The 13,221-nt window shown below is 31.9% G+C and overlaps 1 long non-coding RNA gene across 1 annotated transcript; it reads left to right on the top strand.

Annotated features, from left to right (window-relative positions):
• The first annotated feature begins 939 nt into the window (after nucleotides 1–939).
• On the top strand, nucleotides 940–12,733 carry LOC136985091 (uncharacterized). The gene is made up of 3 exons (XR_010882280.1): nucleotides 940–964; nucleotides 1,045–1,065; nucleotides 12,446–12,733. It is a non-coding gene; the product is annotated as an uncharacterized lncRNA (long non-coding RNA).
• Nucleotides 12,734–13,221: the final 488 nt, after the last annotated feature.

Below are 13,221 nucleotides of genomic sequence, written 5' to 3'. Positions count from 1 at the left end.
AAGAGGACAAAGAAGACAAGGAAACTTAGGATCTTTTGTAAACACTTACCTTTATTATAATATTTTACAATTTATTACAACAATTATTTTATTATTGTGAATTAAAATATTTTTTATTAGAGCAATAGGAACAGAGAATCTTCTTTCACGGTAAATTTTGATTTATTTATTTGTAATGATAGTTTTTCTTCTTTTTAATCTCCTGAAAATTACAAGATTGACAAAATTTATCTGGGAGAATTGAAGTTATGCAATGAAATTATAGATTATCTTTTAGTTTTTAACTGAGGATACTCGATACTATAATTACTATATCTATGAAATATAACTTTAAGGCCAAGATTTCTAATATTCGTTGACATCAACTATTGGTTAATATGGTTTTCTGTAAGGATTGACATTAAACAAAATCTACTGCAGTTACTTTGAAGTGCAGTTGACAATTCAAAAACAATGATTTTCCTCTTATGTATTTTAAAATTGCAATTAAACGAAATATTTTAAGACTTAAATTTATAAAATTATCACTAAATTAAAAATGAAATTAGAAACGATAACTTTCTAATAACTATATTTATTGCATAATTAGTTTTGATGGGAGTATGATAGAAAGCTTTATCTTATAAAAATAAAAATAAAGCTTTATAAATAGAATTGAGAAGAATAATAGCTTTTATATTAAAAACTTCAAAAACAACTAAAAATTAATAAATAAATAACGCTTTAAAAAGTTTCTTTTTATATATTTATTAACTCATGAATGTGTATGTATTATGTACTAAATAATCATTATTTTATATTAGGGACAATGTGCTCCGCAATGTGGGGTAAATAATTTTGTATCTTAATAATACAGAAATTATTTTTAGTATCAATCGTAAATTATGAGTAACAAAATAATAATTACTAATTTTTATAATTTTATATTCTTATAAATCAGTGTGACCCTGGATTAACTACTATGGTGAGTATTTAAATTAATTTCTTATTTATATCATAATTTATGTAGAGATTATATTTAAAGCTAACATTTTTATTCCATAGAGACAAGATTCATCATTTGGAGTAAATATTTACTTTATTATAATTATTTTTTAATTTTCCATTTATTATATTTTGATTATGACAGAAATTAATATTTAGGCTATCATTTATAATAAAATTTTCTAGTTTTTCTTGTGGAAGAGAAAATAGAAACAAAGTAGCAATATTTATTTTTTAATGATTTGATCTTATAGATTTAATAAGGATAACAAATAATTATTATTTATAATTACTAATATAATATATAGGCCCTACTACTAAATGTTTATATAGATTTTTAAAAAATTATGAAGTTATTCACTAAATCAAAGTATTAAAAGGTAATTTTCAGCTGAATTTTTTAAGAAAATTATTTTTCTCATATGATTTGCATAGAATAAATAAAGTAGACAATGAAAATGTGTCTAGATTTATGTTAATTATAAAAAAACTAGCAGATGAGCACGGCGTTGCTCGGGCAAAAAATAACAACAGCAAAGATTAAGGTTATTAGATTATTTCGTACTTCTAATCCTTTTAATATATTATATTGTAGTGCATGATTTAGATTTACAAAGGTTATCTTAGGTAAAAGTAACAAAAGAGTAAGAAAGATCTTACTGAGTGCCCCAATCTAATACATTTACATTTAACTTTTTTAAATTGTGTACAGTAGAAGAATAAACAATTTTTCAAATGTGGTACGTTGGTCATTTGCTGTGATAAACTCTTACTAAGATAACATTTATAGTTATATAGCCGATCTTACCCGTTTTCATCAAGTGCAAGAATTAGGTCTCTCCGTTCCGAGACTAATTAGAAAACTTTTAGATGGGTCTAAAAATTTGTTCGATTTCCTGCAAAAATGCAAAAAACCGCATCTTAAATAGTATAGTAAAATTAGTGTTCTTTGGGGTTAATCTTAACCGTTCTCCCTCTCCTCCGCAAGGGAAATTTCCAAAAATTCTTTATTAGTGTGCATTATCGTGACGTACCCTTACAGTGTACCAAATTTCAACTTTCAACTCCTAACCGTTTCCGCTAGTGTTGCCATCCGTCCGGTTTTTAACTCATTGTCCGGGATTTCGTTGAAATTGTGACATTACGATGAAAGAAAGTACTAGCAAATATTTTTATAAATTTATTTTAACAGTGAAAGAGTTCACATTCTCACCGAAACTTAATTCGCCATTTTACTCCGAAAATATCTCCCAACCTGTCGACCTTTTTATTTTTGCTTCTCAGCTCATTAAAGCTTTTAAAACTAAGTTGTTTCATTTCCTTATTTAAGTTGCTCCTACACAAGTCGCTAACTGGTTTAGAACTGACGTGCACGTTATTCTTCGCGCGGTAAAATAAAATTTCGCATGCGTCAGGGACTTCTGTTCGAATAAACCTGACCTGCCTTCCGGGTCAGCAATTTTGAAAAGGTGCAACACTACTTTGGGCTTTGCACTCATTATTTATTACGTTGGGTTTAGTGAGTTATAATCGGTTGACACCTGTGGCTGTGTACTATGCCGGACCAGAGTCACCAAAACAAGACACAAATTAAATAAGTGTGTCAGTTTGTGTGTGCGGGTGTGTGTATTCAGGAATTTCCTAACAATACCTAACAATATGACATGTAATATAGTGGCCTTCTGTAGTGTGATGTATGTGTTTCTATTCAATTGTAATGTGCCCAGGTTTTTGTGTAGTGTGTGTGATGGTATGACACCTGTAAAGGAGAGAACGACAGGTACAATAAGCACCCTATCCATCCTCAACAGATGCCCTATTTCCTGAGCGTACTTGCTAATTTTTTCAGTGAATGTGTTTTGTATATTGTGAGTGTTTGGAATGGATATCTGAATGTGAGATCTGGACTTTTATAAGATATTTTTTCCAAATTTTCGAGATATTTTAACTAATTTCTTAACGCGATCTTTAAAATAACATTGCCGGAAAAAGGGATTGAATGTCACCCTTTTTATCGACAACCGTTAAGATTTTATCCACAACAACCGCCAAAAGTTTATAACTCTCCTTCGAGAACGTCAACATTTGCCCGCACAAACATCGTCGATCTAATATTGCGCGAATCAGAGTTTACAGTTGACATTCGATTTTACCATCTTATTGTCCCAGGAATACCTATAACTCAACACCTGCTAAAAGCAACCTTCGTCTTTGACAACATGCAGTCACCCTACCAATTTTCCAGGCTGATCCAAATATAAGCCCAATCCACCCCCCCTCCCGGGCAGTCTCTCTTCGAACGTTTGATCTTGTACACAACTAGTAATCATTATAGTAGTCGGGCGAAAACAGTTAAGTGGTTCCCAAGGAAAGGACACTTATTCGAACTTCCGCAGAATTGTCAAAAGACATATGATATCAAAACTATTGCCTACGCCTTACCGACGACCCCTCTCTCCCTCCTCCACTCGACCTGACCTGGCAAACAGATCCGGATCTCACGGGATCCGGAAAAATGTAAACAAGTCATTAACTGACAAAGTGGGCAGTTTTCACCAAACTGTTGCCTGGAAAAAGGGTAAGACGTCCGCCTTACCCCCGGTTACTCACATCTATAATGTACAGTATATGATTTTATTGTGTTTGTCAATGAGTGTGATGTCTGGTCTGTTGTAAATTGTTTTATCTGTAATTATGGCTCTGTCGTTGTTGTTTTACAGTACTGTCTGTGGAATGTATTTGTAGTATAGTTCGTGGATGTCTAATAATTTGTTTCTTTGCAAGGTCTTGGTATATTATATTTGCTACTTGATTATGTCTATGTAAATAATCTGTCTGTGCCAAGAGCTTGCAACCAGAAGTGATGATGTATTGTTTAGTTTCTGGCACGATGTGACATTTTCTGCATGTGTCATTTGTGAGTGTTGCATCTTTGAGTATGATTTTTCTGTATTTTTTAGTATTTATGACCATCCTGTGTGGCATTCATGAACCCTTATGTCTCCCCAAACAAGCATCCCTGAGCTAATCCGCTGTTTGACGCAGTTTTGTCAACAAAATCCTGGTCCAGATCACAGGGATGCCTGCCGTGGAGTGCCTTTTGAGCTCACAATTGCTTAATGGTGTCTATGCTTTTTATATGTCGTGTCGTGTCTATATGTTGTGAGTGTAAATTTAATGGTATGTTATTTGAGTCTGCTGGAGTTACTGCTTTATGTAACTGTGATGTTTCTTGTTTTTTGTAGAAAAACCTTCACAGTGTCTGTATTTGTTTGTAGTAAAAGTTAACTATGTCAATCAGGCCACGTTCACCATTTTTACGTGGAAGGGTTAATCTTTCTATGGCAGATTTAGGATGATGTTCTTTTGCAAAATAAATAATAATTTTATTTATTAAAATTTATATTTAAAATAATTATGGATATTTTTATTTTACAGTGTGAACAATGCAAGAAATTTATAGACGTTGTTAGTAATTTTATTTTTAATTTATAAATTTCTATGTATAATTTTATTTAATCGTATTTTAATTTAAACTACATAACTATTTTTAATTATTAATAAAATTATAACGTTTTTACAGTGCGAATTTAAAAAGGTAAGATTCGCATTATTTTTGTATTTAGTATAAATTTGTACATTTTAAATTTTTATAGAAAGGCTTTTATGAGAAACTTAAATATATTATTAAAATATCTTTCAATTTAAAAATTATTACTTTGTTATTATTATTAATGAATAAGAATAGATATAATATAACAAATTTCAGAAAACTCTTGTTTAAAATTATTTTATTATATTATTATTATTATGTTTCGAATGTCATGCTTAGCTGAACTGGTTGCAATTGCTATGCCTGACTAATGTCAAGGCGTAGCTACCCAAACAAGTGTAACTTTAAGATGTGTTATTGGTATGTGTGCCAACGTATACAAACTTTCTAACAATGTGATATGTGTTCAATATTCTAGCTTTCTGCAGTGCCATGTATATGTTTTTATTAAGGTTTTACGTTTCTAGACTTTTGTGAAGTGTATGTGGTATAACACTAGTAGAAGAGAAAACAACCTGTATAATAAATACCATATCCATCCTCCACATCTGTCTTATTTCTTAAGCGAGAGAACGATACTTGACTTTTTCAGTGTGAGCATTTCTCATGTTGAATGTTTTGAACAGAGATATTTACTATATATGAGATTATACTGCATTTGTCAACTAGAGTGATGTCAAATCTATTGTGATGAATTGTTTTATCTGCGATTATGGCTCTGTCGTAGTATGTTTTGTGTGTGTCATTTTCTAATACTGCCTGTGGAATATATTTGTAGTATGGTACCTGGGTGTTTAATAATTTGTCTTTCTGTGCAAGCTCTTGGTGTATTATAATTGTAATTTGATTATGCCTATGTAAATAGTCTGTTTGTGCTAAGAGCTTGCTACCAGAATTTATAGGTTGTATTATTTCTGGCAGAATGTGGCATTTTCAGCAAGTCATTTGTTAGTGGTGTATCTTTCAGGATGTGTTTTCTATAGTTTTTAGTGTGTATGACCTGATCTTGAATTGCAACCATAAACCCTCAGTTTTTGTAAAGAGATAGCCCCTAGTCAGCCAATAGTTTTACGCAGTTTTGTCAACAGACTCCTGAGAGGTCAGAGGCATGCCTCCCACGAAATGCTCTTTTAGGCCTGTAACAGCTTAGTGGTGTCTTATCTTATTGATGTGTTGAGGTATGTCTAGGTGCTCAAAGTGTGTTTACAAATTTTTGGTTACTGTTTGTCAGTAATAGCTTTGTGTAATCTTGATGTTTCTTGGATTCTGTGGGAAAAAACTCGCAATGTCAGAATTTGTTTGTAGTTTAGGTTAACTATATTAGTCAGGCCACTGCCACCTTTTTTACGAGAAAGAGTTAATCTTCCTAAGGCGGATTTAGGAAGATTATGTTTATGCTTAGTAAGTGTTCTTCCTTTGGAGTTGCTCGAGATCTGTGTGAGTCCAATGTATAACTCCAAAAGAATATGTGAGTACTGGGATGACATATGTGTTTATTGCTTTAACTGTGTGTTTTGCATTTAACTCTGTTCTGAGAATAGCATTTAACCTACTTTGGTATTCTTTAATTAATCTTTGCTTTATTTGTGTATGTTCTGTTAGTTTGGCCTGTTGGAATCCTAAATACTTGTAGAACTCGCCCTCTTCCATGGATTCAATAACTTCTCCACTTTTAAGGGCAAAATGTCTCTTTTTCGGGATTCCTTTTTCTATGTGAAGTGTTTTGCATTTGTCTATGCCAAACTTCATTTGTATGTCTTTGGAGTATGAATGTGTGATGTATAGGAGTTGATAAAGTTGTTTTTGTGTGGATGCATAAAGTTTTATGTCATCCATGTACATGAGATGTGACAGTTTAAACTGTGTTGTTTTTTATATCTGATATTGTAACCATATTGCGCGTTGTTTAACATATTGGATAATTGGTTCAGAGCTAAGCAGAACCAGAGAAGACTCAAGGAATCGCCTGTAAAAATTCCTCGCCTAATGAATATTTGGTTTGTTTGTATGGAAGTGTTATGAATCCTGGACGTAGTGTTGTTCTCCAGTGCTACATGTTTTGGAAGAATGTTTTGGAAGAGTACTAGTGTTTTGGAATAATACAATGAGTGGTGAATGTATTTTGTACATGTGTAGAATATGTAGCAGTCAGTTGTGTTGAACACTGTCGAATACTTTTCTGTAATCTATATATGCCATGTGTATATTTCTGTGTTGTTTGTGTGCTTGCCTTAAAATGACTGAATCTATGAGTAACTGTTCTTTGCATTCCCTGTGCTTTCTACGGCAACCTTTTTGTTGTGTTCTTCAACATGTTTGTATATTTTGTTTGCGATATAGGCTCTCAATAATTTGTTGAGTGTTGGAAGACATGTAATCGGTCTGTATTGTGTGAGTCTGTGGTATTGTTGTTTTTAGGTTTTATGTAGGTGATGCCCTGAGTAAGAAATTTTGGCATGTCTTGTGGATTGATGATGATGTGCGTTAGAAGTTTAGCTAGTTCCTGATGCAGTGATGTAAATTTTTGTACCAGATATTGTGAATGTTGTTTACACCAGGTGTCTTCCAGTTGTGTGTTCTGTTAACAGAGTAGCAGATGTCATGTACGTTTATTTCAGCACAGGGCATAGTTGGTATGTTATGCAAGTTTTTGTTCGCCTCCTCGATCCAGCAGCATCAGCATTGCACGTGACAGCACTAGACCAAAGAGAAGACCAATAAGTTGTGAATTTTTTTTCTGTTGGTGTGCCACTGTGCTGGGTATCAGTGTTGTTTTGGTACTGATTTGTCTGTAGAAGAGTTTTTCATTGTGAATAATTTATTTTGTTGTTTTCGTAGTGAACATGTTTTGTATCGTTTAAGTCTACGTGCTTTGGCTGCGAGTTTTTGTTTTAGTGTGTCGATGTATTCTGTAATGCGTGTGTTGTGATGTTCGTGGTTTGTGTGTGTTTTGATTTTCTTGAAAATGTTTTTGAGTTGTTTCTTTAATTTGGGTGTTATGTTGTTTTTAGCGTGTTGTGTCAGCTCGCCTAATTGCTGTCTAATGTCATTTATTTGTGTATCTATTTTCTGCCAGGCAGGCTTATGACAGAAGTGTGTTTTGTGTGTATCTGTCTGCGATTGTAATTTTAGTCCATGGTGTGTTACTATTGTGACTGCTCCAGCATAAACTAATGAATGAATATCTGAGGTTGTAGAAATTAAATGGATGTAGTGTAGTAGTAAGTGAGTGTTTACATAATTTAGTGTTTTTCGTACTACCTTGGACGTGTTGATTTTTGATGTTCGTGGTTTTTGTGTGGGATCTGTACTTGTATATTTACTGAGTGTTTCCTGAAATATAAGTGAAAGCGTATTACAGTAACTAAATCTATGTCTACGTTATCAGTAGCAGATGAGGAAGTGTCTGTAATATCATTAGTGGTAGTTGTTGTGTGTGTGCTATAATCAGTGCTTGTTGCCTAATTATCCTGACAAGTTACGCGATCTTCATTAATGTTAAGTGTTTCTGTCTGTTGATGTATTTGATCAGTAACCCGTTGTTTGATAAGTTCAAGTGTTGTTTGCAGGATAAGGTTGTTGTGTATAATTGTTCTTTTTTGATCAACAACCCTTTGTTCGGTGACAGTGAGGTGAGGATATTGTTGTGTGAATCTATGGTGTAGTTGTTGTCTGTATGCTGTCATGTTTGTTTGGAGTTTTGTGATGGTGCAGTAAGTACGGATGATAAATTCGTTCATTTCTATTGTCCATTTCATCCGTTGGCGTGGTTTTCCAGCCTTTGTGGTCTGTGGATGCATTGTCACAGAAACACCAAGGCTAGGTTGGTTCCTCACATCTGTTGAGGGCATTGCAGTAGCCATGCTTGGGCCGGTGCTGCTTTCGACACCGGTAACCAAGGGAGACTGTGGCCTATTTTTTGAACCTCTTCCTAACCCACGAATGCGGACCTTGTTAAACCAGGCGACATCCGAGCCGGTACTATATTTAGATCTGGTTACTACCATGAAAAATAGCTCCACAGAATGTGGGTGTGGTCACTCTTAGCTTCATTTCTCCCCACAGACCTTACTAGCATGAGAGCTTGTGCTCCAGCCTGCATTGCCCTATGGATCAGTAAAATTAGTGGGCTCTCTCACCACGACCAGGTGGTGACCACGGGAGAGTTATTGTTATTATTATCAACCCATCTCGATTATATTATAAAATTATCTTAATAAAATATTTTAAAAACCAATGGAGTCCGATAATCAGTCTTTACCTAATTGTACTATTAAGTAGCAACGGAAAAATAATTCTTCATCTTTTCTGACTTCTGGAGGCTAAAAAATTCCAAGTCACTAATCCAGGGGTTCCCAATCTTTTTTATACTGCGACTCCCTTTACAGGCTGTAATATTTTTGCGACTCCATTCTAAAAGAAGATACTTACGTGTAGTTCTAGCAGACATTAAAATTACTTTATTATTTAAAGAAAACTCCAAAGAATATAGAATCTTAATAGTTATCATTTATTAGAAAACATAACAGTACAATTAATGAGAACGATGAGCTTGCTTTTCTGAGCATAACTTCTCAAATTGGGGCTAAAGTTTTGAAATGGCTACTCTTCTTTGTACTCTTTCCTGAGTCTTCGACACGTTTTCTATTTATTTGAATAAAGTTATCCATTTTACGATGCATAAATTAAATACAACACACTTGAAATCAAAACACTGATTTATCAACGCTTATAATCGACGAAAACAAAAGACTGAACGAAAGAACAAGAAAATGGAAGAGCGGGGTGATGAGACGCATGCGCCGCGCACTCACTCATTACGTCGCGTGCAGGCGACCTGTGGGTATCGTCTCGCGACTCCCCTACGATAGCGCCGCGACGCCCCAGGGCGTCGCGACGCACAGTTTGGGAAGCCCTGCACTACTAATCCATTTACTCAAAACGGAACGTAAACTAGTATAAAAAAGCAAAAGGACAAACAAGTTAACGTTGAGAGAAAAAAAATAGTTTTTTATTATTTTACTCCATACTTAACCCTAGATGTGCCGTTTTAATTTTTGTTATTAAAAAAATGCTATTTTAAAAAAATTATATAATGACATTCAATATATTTTTCAACTATATATACGGTAAATAATTTAAAATATATCTTTATAAATAACCTTTTTTTGACTATCATCGATTTATCTTTGTTACACAGGCAAATGACTCTCAAAATGACTCAAATGATTAAAAATTTACTAACGTCAGGTAGATTTTTAATTAATTTAATTATACCAAGGGCAAAAAGCCATTTTCTTTATATTTATACTGCTGCTTATCAACATTGTTATGAAGTTAATATCACTTTTAAATGTCAATATTAAATAAATATTAACCCTTTATTGGTATGTTACTGGTAACAAAACAAAAATAATAATTACTTAGTAATAAACATAAAAAATAAAAGTTTATTATTAACTATCAGATCGTTTTTGTTCACAATATTAACTAATATCTTTTGAATAACAATCACAAAATACACTTAAACAAGATGAACTTTTCTCGCCTTCAGATTTGCAAATTCATCTATAACGTCCTCAAAATCAGTTTCTTTAAAAATATCATTTTCTACAGATAATAAATCTAAACTACTCAATGTGTCTTGGAACATTGTAGAACGTAAATAGTTCTTAATGATTTTTAATTTACCGAAACTTCTCTCTCCTTAAGCAACAGTCACGGGCAGAGTAAGTATTATCCTTAATGCAATACTGATGTCGGGATAAGACTCACACTTAACCATTCCCTCTAATATTTGTAAATGATGTAAAGATATCAAATTTTTAAATATTATTTTTGCTTGACTTTAAAAGCACCCAATTGCACTATATACAATGCAACAGTCGGCTGCAGCTTGTTTAAATCTTCTAATGGCATGGTAACCAAATTTTTTCCATTTAAAAAATTAATGATATTGAACGCATATTTTTAAATCGATCACCTAGTTGGGATATAATATTGTCAACAACTTCATAAAACAAATGTTTTAATTCATCCTGACTTGAAAGTATAGTTCCTTCTGTTTCTCCAGGTAACAGTTTTCTTTTGCGTTTTCGCTTCATCTTGGGTATTGAATCAATTCCCAACTCTTCACATTTTTGTTTGCATTCCAACATAATAATATCATACCGATTATTTCTAAAATGTTGAGGAAAAAATACTAGTCCATTTAATAATTCAGAAGAGCGAAAAATGTGTTGTGATTTATTCTGTAACTGGTTATTTACAACATTTATTTTGGCTAAAATATTTTTCCATATAATTATCATAAAAATAAAATTGTATGATTCAATATGTCAAATAATAATTCTAGCTGTAGCGACACCATCTCCAAATGAAGAATATTCCGATATTTCTTTAAGGACTTCTATAACTTCGTTAATTTGCTGCGTGCACTCCAATTAAATTAAGCAAATGTACGGCACAAGGAACATATTTATGCGTGCAATTATATCAATATATTCCGGCCATGTTTGCTCCGTTATTGAATCCTTGTCCTCTTATGTTTTTAAAATCTAAACCATCATTTTTTAACTTATCCAAAACTTCAATTGCAAGTCCTTGTTCTGTTTTACATTTTGATAGTACAAAATCAACAAATCTCTCTTGGATAGTTATCATATCATTTTCAATTTTGTCATATCTGATAATCTGGCATACTTGTTCTTTATGAGATATATCAGGAGTACTATCAATTATTATGCTAAAATATCTTGCTCTCTTTATATTATTTATAATTTTGTTTCGAACTTTAGATGCCAGTAAAGAAATAAATTCGTTTTGAATTTTTGGATTTAAACACGATACTTGCCCTTTTGTTCTTTCATTAATAGTGCAATGCACATGCAACGTAAACACCGAACCTATCGTAACAATATGGATTAATACGTGCGGTCGTATTTATTGCAAAGAGGTTCTCGGAAGTAAACTATTGTTGATAAAATATCATATTCATATTTATATATTTCAATAACAATAAAAATGACTGTTTATTTTTGAAATATATGTTCGTAGAAATTACAGATCATAAATACTATATAAATATAAATATAAAAGTTTTTTTGTATTATTAATTTCGAATACATATTATTCTAAAACCTTCTCGTTGGCGCCTTTATTAAATCAGCGCCTATGGCAGAGGCCGAATTGGCCATACCCTAGTTATGGCTCTGGTCTAGTCTGTTGCTGACATGGACGAATTAATCATGGGTACATTCTATATTCTGTAGCGGGGTGTCAAGTGACTTTCTTTCCCACCCTGTAGATAATAGATATGGATATTTTACAAAAAGAAAACAATTTTTCAATTACAGAATACTTCTTCTATATTTGATTATATGAATTAATTTTTTTATCTTCAATTATTAATGTAAATTATTCAAGAAGACAATATCTTAATATTGCACTTTATAAGCAATAATGTACTCAAGCATCACGAGAAATTTATTATAATGGTAGACACTCCCATGAAATCGGTTTGTCGAAGTTTGTCGAAATTTCATTCAGCACTGTTTAATTCTCTTACCATTTTTTTCGTATTGATAAATTTTTAAATTTATTAAGTAATGCTTACTGATTTCTATTTTCTTTATACCATAAAATTTATTGATTCTATATTATAGATTCACTATAATAAATAACGAATGTAAAGTGTAACAGATATAATGTAATGTATAAGCAAAATGTAAAGTATAATAAATGTAAAGTTATATATTAATTTACATCCTTCTTGTTTATGTAAATAAATATATTGAATTTATTTTATATCACAGAATATTCAATCCATTTGTATAATATATGTTTAAAATCTATATTAATTAATTATTTGTGTCATTATTATTTAATGTATAATATTTCTTATTTCAGTAAAGTGATGACGAAGTGTGCAGACAAAAATTTTGAGGTTATAAAGGTTATGGAAAAATACTTTGTTGTAATTTTGTGATTTATAAAGTTGTTTAACATAAATATATATTTTGAGCTCAGTAAATAAGAAAATCTAAATATCAAGCACTTACTGTGTACATTAAATAAGTACAATAAATAAAAATGGATTTTTGCTTAATGTAAAATTTTTATCATCAAAGATGCTGGTTTACTTTTTAATTTTTATATTATATTTAATCGTTTCATTAAAAGAATAGTATAATTATATTTTTATTGATATCTTTTGAATAATATACATCTAAACTACACTGAATTGAGTTTTCGAAATAAAAATTCGATAGTAAAATGCATAGGATTTATCAGTTAGATTAAAAAATACTGATAACTACATTAATAAAGATGATACAGTATTATGACTGTTTCATCGATACCTCTCACTAGACAAACGACAACCCCCCTCACACCCCATCACGATGGGGTGAGGTGGTCGTGTCATCATCTATATGGAGTTTTCTTTAGAAGTATTAGTGGCATATTTGTTCTTATAAGGCTACTTACTAGTTAGGTTTGTCAGTCCTGACATAGGCTATGGCACGCGTGCCAAAAACGGCAAGTAGGAAAAAATTATATGCCACATAATATATCATACGACTTCGGTTTATCATTTTTTTTCAATCATCCTTTCTCAATCAGCTTTATATTTATTCTAATTAAATCATGTATACGGACGTCCGAACACTGCCGATATCGATACT

This window comes from Centruroides vittatus, unplaced genomic scaffold, assembly GCF_030686945.1.
Source record: "Centruroides vittatus isolate TY-2023 unplaced genomic scaffold, ASM3068694v2 contig_120, whole genome shotgun sequence".
Taxonomy (NCBI): domain Eukaryota; kingdom Metazoa; phylum Arthropoda; class Arachnida; order Scorpiones; family Buthidae; genus Centruroides; species Centruroides vittatus.
The sequence above is the reverse complement of the archived record's forward strand: the minus strand, read 5'-3'. Positions and strand labels throughout refer to the sequence as shown.